Here is a 6,737-nt window from a genome sequence, read left to right as displayed (position 1 = left end):
AAATAGTCCAATAAAATCCATTTGCCATCATGAGTAAGGTCAATAGCCCAAGGGCACATGTCCCCATCAGGGAACATCCAGTTTGCTTTGGCAGCCAAGGAAGCTATTGTCTACCCCCACTTTGGCCCGAGCTGGAGTGGGGAGATGCTGCACTTATATTCCCACTCAGTGAGTGTTGTCACTCTCCTCTGGTTTGTTGTGGTATGGAACCATTCCGCTGTGTGTTCAGCTTCTCTGGAGAAAGAGTTTTGTCTGGGGCTGTGTCTGTTATGCTGGGAAGTGACCTGTGCAGGGCCTTGGGTGAGGCATCTACTTTGGATGAGGAGTTTTGCCATGTTATTATAATATGCTTCTGGTGTGTGTTGGTGTATGTGTGTAGAGATGTTAGTGAGCATAATTGGCATGTGTGAGTTGGCTATTTTTTCCAAATGGAGGCAGCCCAGATACTTTCCCTGCATTCAAAAATTAGCCTTTTGCCTTCGTCCAGATGAGACTAAGCCCATTGTCTACAGCCCACAAGTCAGTAAAAATGTATAAATTTGGGGGCCTCATTCTTAGGGCCTGTTGTCGGACCAGGCACACTTCCACCAATTCTGCCAGTTGTGCTGAGCCTAGAGAACCCTTGTCAACTAGGCATATACTTCCATAAGATGATATAGTGCAGCCTTCTTGGGGGTTGCCATGTGTACAATGGTGGAAAGAACACCAGCTCCTTTTCCATGTCACACAATTGGTCCCATGGTGCTTCCCAAACTGTTAGGGGCCAGCAGTGAGGAGTAACACTAGTTGTGCCTCAGGACCAGGGAAGCAGAGAATGAGCATGAGGAAGACCACATTTTCTTTTCACCTGAAAGGGCTCTTGATAGTAAGTTTAGCTCTTCTGGAATATATGATTTCCATTTTAATATTTCCATTTTAACAGTGAGTCATCAGTGGCCATGCCAAGCCCCTCTTGGGTTGGATCCTTGACCCAAGGCAGGATCTTTGTGTGCCAAGTCCTATAGGCTGTGAGCCAGTTTGTGCCTCTGTCTCTAAGGGGTCAGGCTGTCAAGATGTGGCTCTCAATCGCATGGACCAGGCTGCTGTCTGGGGAAGATGTTTGGCCTCGAATCCCATCGGCAGCAGAATAGATCCACGCTTAGTCCACAAGAGTTCAAAAAGTGAAATCAAGTATTTCCTGTGATTAAACTCGGAAGTCTGGGCCTGGTTGGACTAAAGGCAGCACCTGCTGTATGTTTTGCTGGGCCAGTCATAAGGCAATCTTGGAGGTTCTCTCCAGTGGAAAGAAGCCCACTAGTGTGTAATGGCAAAAACAATCAAAGTCGAATGCGTGCATGTGGACTGTGTTGCCTTTGAAAGGTGAAGGGACCTAATACAAGCGGCTCCTGTCAAAGTGGAGTGGGAGGTTTGATTTTGAAGAGTTGATGTTTTATAATCAGAGATACTCCTTGGTCCTTAGCTGGCCACACTATGCCAAGAAACCTGATAAGGTGGACAGTCCTTAGATCTTATATGGGGAATGGTGTAATGGTCAGGAGAAAACGTGCAGCAGCAACAAGTTATGCCAACAGCAGAGGGGCCGTAGGCCCTGAGCCCACTTACCTTTATGAGGAGCTGTGTCTGTATGAAGGAGGTTGTCCCTGTTTACCAGTTAGAACATGAGGACCAGTGCTACCCCCACACAGCTCAGGTAAGGCAGCTTTGCCTTTTCTCCTTCTATGAGCATTGCTTGGCATCTTTATTTGGTAACCCCTGCTTGGGCCTGAGTTGCCACTGGTATGTTCTGGCCCTTAATTGATGTGATAGGACTTTAGGAAAATCTGAGCCCTTTCACCTTTTTTTTTTTTAATTTTTTTTTCAACGTTTATTTATTTTTGGGACAGAGAGAGACAGAGCATGAACGGGGGAGGGGCAGAGAGAGAGGGAGACACAGAATCGGAAACAGGCTCCAGGCTCTGAGCCATCAGCCCAGAGCCTGACGCGGGGCTCGAACTCACGGACCGCGAGATCGTGACCTGGCTGAAGTCGGACGCTTAACCGACTGTGCCACCCAGGCGCCCCAGAGCCCTTTCACCTTAAGTTAGCAGCTGGATCCATGCTGAGAGTTGGTAAACACACTTGAAGTCTAAAACCAATTAAAGGGAACTGTCTTCTGGTGGGACGTTAGCACACAGAAAATATATCTAAGGCCCTCATACCAGTTCTGCTTAGTGATCTCCAATATTCAGGACGACTCTGGCTGTTTCTTTGGGAAATTATCATTTAGGCAAGGACTCCCCAGCATTACGCTGTATAGTCAGTACACTTTAGTGCAAATGCGAAAAAAAAAAAAAAAAAAAAAAGCCATCAAGCAGTGGACTTCTCCTGTATAGGATTGCCCACCTGTGACAGCCAGTTAGGTAGCCATGCACAGCTAAAAGGCATTCTTCAGGATCAAAACCTAATGAAATACACACCAAGACACATCACAATAAAATTCCTGGAAACTGAAGACAAATAGTAATGACAAAATCAAAGGGAAGGGATACCTCATCTACCCAGCAACAACAGCTCAAAGAACAGAGTGTTTCTCATCAGAAACGATGGAGTCCAGAAGGAAGGGGCACAACACTTGTAAAGTGCTGGAAAACTGTCAAACCAGAACTCAACATCCAGAGAAAATATCCTTCAGAAATGAAGGGGAAATCAAGACATTTTGGATGAAGAAAAACCAGAAGAATTCGTCAACAGCACTTACTAAAGGATTTAAGCAAGTGTTTTTAAATGGGAAAGAAATGATACAAGAAGGGAACTCAAGTATCAGGAAAGCAAGAACAACAAACAGAAAAACATGAGCAAATACAAAAGATGTTCCTTGTTTCTTTGAGTTTTAGAAATTGTCTGCAACAATTGCAAAAATCAAAACATTGATCTGACTCCCACCGTTTATTGACTACATATTTAAAGAAACTGTTTTACAAGTGGGAGAGTAAAGGAACTTAACAGGAGATAAAGTGTCTCTTCTTCATTAAAATTTGTGAAAAGCGGACACCATTAAACTGTGGTAAGTAATGAGCATAAAATATCAGACCTAGAGCAGCCAATAAAAATTATACATACAGGGCTATTCAAAAGCACTAGGTATAAATCAATGTAATTAAAAATATTCAAGTAACTCACAAGAGACAGAAAAAAGAAAGCATATTCCTTACTTGAAATACAAATAAAGACACTTCTCATTAAGAAAGAAAGAAAGACAGAAAGAAAGACAGAAAAGAAGGAAAACATAGAAATGAAAAATAGAAGGAACAAACCACACAAAGAGTAAAATGACAGGCTTAAAGTTTTACATATCAATAACTACACTAAGTACAAATGTTTAACTCAAAAATTTAAGGACTAGCAGATTGTTAAATAATGACCCACTATTTATTTATTTATTTATTTATTTATTTATTTATTTTTAATGTTTATTTGTTTATATTGAGAGTAAGAGAGAGCATGCAAGTAAGTGGGGGAGAGGAGAAAGAAAAGGAGAGAAAATCCCTAGCAGGCCCTAAAGCAGGGCCTGATCTCAGGAATCAGGAGATCATTACCTGAGCTAAAATTAAGAGTCAGATGCTTAACTGACTGAGCCACCCAGGCACCCTGACCCATTCTTTAATGTCTACAAGAAATTACTACTCTTACAGCAATATAGGTAGAGGAAAGTAAAAACATGGAAAATGATGTATCAAGCAAATATTAATCAAAAGCAATAAGAAATGAAATGTGAAATTAGTCAGACACAGAAAGACAAAAACTGTATAATTTCACCATATGTGGAATTAAGAACCAAACAAATGACCCAACAAATTAAAAATGAGACAAAGAAAAAGACAGACTTTTCATACAGAGGAGAAACTGGTGGTTGCCAGAGGGGAGAGGTTGGGGGGATTGGTAAATAGATTAAGGGGGTTAAAAGCACACTTATTGTGATGACATATAGTCATCACATGATGACTGGGTAACATATAGAATGGTGAAATGATTATGTCACACAACTGAAACAAATATAACACTGTGTGTTAATTATAGTTCAACATAAATAGTCCCCTACTATCAAAGTCATTAAGAACTTACCTAATTACAGAGTAGAAAATTTAATAAACATTTTACAGAGAAATTTCAGAGAGCAATAAGTATTCCTTAAAAGTGTGTTGTGACCGTGAGAATTGGATTCACCTGACTTCAGGTCAAGTGTGTAGGGAGCTCTAGCCACCAAAGTGAACGTTGAGTTGAGACGTGACTGCTGAAAAGAAGCCAGCCATGTGAAGGATCTAAGCGACAAGTGTTGTAGGGAGAGAGAACAGGATAAAGGCCAAACTGTGGCAAGATGTTTGCTGAGTGTAAGGGACAGAAGGAAGGCTGGAGACGCTGGAGTGTAGGGAGCAAGTGGGGGAGTGCTCTCAGTCACCACTAGCATGTTTCCATCACTCAGGAAATGCCCCACGTGGCCTCATTGTCGGCACTCAGTACTTTGTGGGGCTCAGTGAGCTTTTACTTATTTAGATTTTTACCTGATAAACCTTCACTTATGTTGAAGTTTGATATGAATTCCTTTTCATTAACAACCTGATAGTTTTAAAAATCTTCATCTCCTAGTTCATGCAAACATGAACATAGCCCCAAGTCTGTGCCAAACATTTGTTAAAGTTGATTAATTCTTAGCTTCCTAACAGGTACTATACCTGATTATTTCAGAAAGCTGTGGATTTGAAGGCTTCTCGCTGTGACCAGTAATAGAATGGAATTCAAAAATTGGTTACTCCTGGGGTGACTGCGTAGCTCAGTTGGTCAAGTGTGTGACCTGATTTTGGCACAGTCATGATCTCAGGGTTCATGAGTTCGAGCCCCATGTGAGGCTCTGTGCTGATAGTGCAGAGCCTGCTTGCGATTCTTGGTCTCCCTCTCTCTCTCCACCTCTCCTGCATGTTCTCTCTCTCTCTCACTCTCTCAAATATAAACAAACAAACAAACATTTAAAAACAATTGTTTATACCTGCTATGATGAGACAAAAATTCCTTGGTCGTAAGATTTCAACCCAGATGTCACACTGGGGGAAATTCAAAGCCAAATTCATAACACATTCGGAGGAGAAATATGAGGAACAACTCTCCAAGGATAGAACACTACAGCTTTCTCACAGTCCAGCTTGCCTGTCAGCAATGTAAGTCACTGATACAAAGTGGTGACTGAGCCAGTTAGAAAATATATATCTGGTTATCCATATTTTCTTTTTAGAAAATACACACGGGTAAAACATAACGTTCAGACGTCCTGCATTTTTTTCCCAATCACTGCCCTCTTGGTTTTGGGTGAACCTGAAGCATTAGCACAGCCAAAAGCAGTCATCTTTTGGTTCGAATTCATAGTAGCTTTTGACACTCTCTTATTAGGCAGTACTGATGTTTTTTTAGGAATCTGGTCCTAGTACTGAGATAGTTTCCAGTATAAATAAATTTCCTCAGTATAAAGTTTTTATCAGATATCATACTGGCAATTTTTTCAATGGAATACTCAGTTACTTCACTATTAACAGCACATTTTCACCGCATACATTTCAGATGTTATAACAGTGGTTCTTCCTCGGGGACAGATTTGCCACACACACCTCTCACTGGGGAATTTGGCAATGTCTGGAGACATTTGTTGGTTTTCATAGCTGGGGTTTCATCTAATATCTAGTGGGTAGAGGCTAGCGATGTTGATAGACATCCTACCATGTGCACAACAGCCTTCCTACAAGAATTAACTTCTCCAAAATGTCAACAGCTATTGATTAATTATATGGTTTTCTATTACATTTGTCATTTTGGTTTTGAGTCTTCTCTCCTTTTTTTTTCTTAGTTAATGTAGTTAGAGCATTATTAATTTTGTTTTTGTTGTTTTTTTTTCTGAAAATCCAGTCATTACTTTCTTTTTTTTTTTTTTTTTTCAACGTTTATTTATTTTGGGGACAGAGAGAGACAGAGCATGAACGGGGGAGGGGCAGAGAGAGAGGGAAACACAGAATCGGAAACAGGCTCCAGGCTCTGAGCCATCAGCCCAGAGCCTGACGTGGGGCTCGAACTCACGGACCGCGAGATCGTGACCTGGCTGAAGTCGGACGCTTAACCGACTGCGCCACCCAGGCGCCCCTAGTCATTACTTTCAATGTTATGTTACTATTTATTCTGGTCTCTATTTATTTCTGATTTTTCTTTGTTTTTTCCTTCCTCTACTAAATTTCCCCCAAGTTTCTTCTTTTTCTAGTTCCTTGTGGTGTTCCTTTATTTTTGAGAGAGAGGGAGAGAGACACAGCACGAGTAGGGGAGGGGCAGAGAGAGCGAGACACAGAATCCAAAGCCAGCTTCAGGCTCTGAGCTGTCAGTCAGCACAAAGCAGGACGAAGGGTGTGAACCCAGGAACCTTGAGATCATGACCTGAGCTGAAGTCGAACGCTTAACTGACTGATCCACCTAGGTTCCCCTCTTTTCTTCCTTTCTTCCTTCCTTTCTTTCTTGCTTGCTTGCTTGCTTTCCTCTTTCTTTCTTCCGTTCTCTTTCTCTCTCTCTTTCTTTCTTTCTTTCTTTCTTTCTTTCTTTCTTTCTTTCTTTTTCTTTCTCTTTCTCTCTCTCTCTCTCTTTCTTCCTTCCTTTCTCTTTCTTTCTCTCTTTCTCTCTTTCTTTCTTTCTTTCTTTCTTTCTTTCTTTCTCTTTCTTTCTTTCATTCTTTC

General features: G+C 41.4%; 1 protein-coding gene across 1 annotated transcript in view; it reads left to right on the top strand.

Annotated features, from left to right (window-relative positions):
• The window catches only part of LOC123608204 (DLA class II histocompatibility antigen, DR-1 beta chain), an 84,069-nt gene that overhangs the window by 59,216 nt on the left and 18,116 nt on the right, over window positions 1-6,737 (top strand). The gene's annotated exons all lie outside the window — the stretch shown is intronic.

The sequence above is a fragment of the Leopardus geoffroyi genome, chromosome B2 (assembly GCF_018350155.1).
Source record: "Leopardus geoffroyi isolate Oge1 chromosome B2, O.geoffroyi_Oge1_pat1.0, whole genome shotgun sequence".
Classification (NCBI taxonomy): Eukaryota; Metazoa; Chordata; class Mammalia; order Carnivora; family Felidae; genus Leopardus; species Leopardus geoffroyi.
Note: the sequence above shows the minus strand (reverse complement) of the source record. Positions and strands in the feature narration are given on the sequence as shown.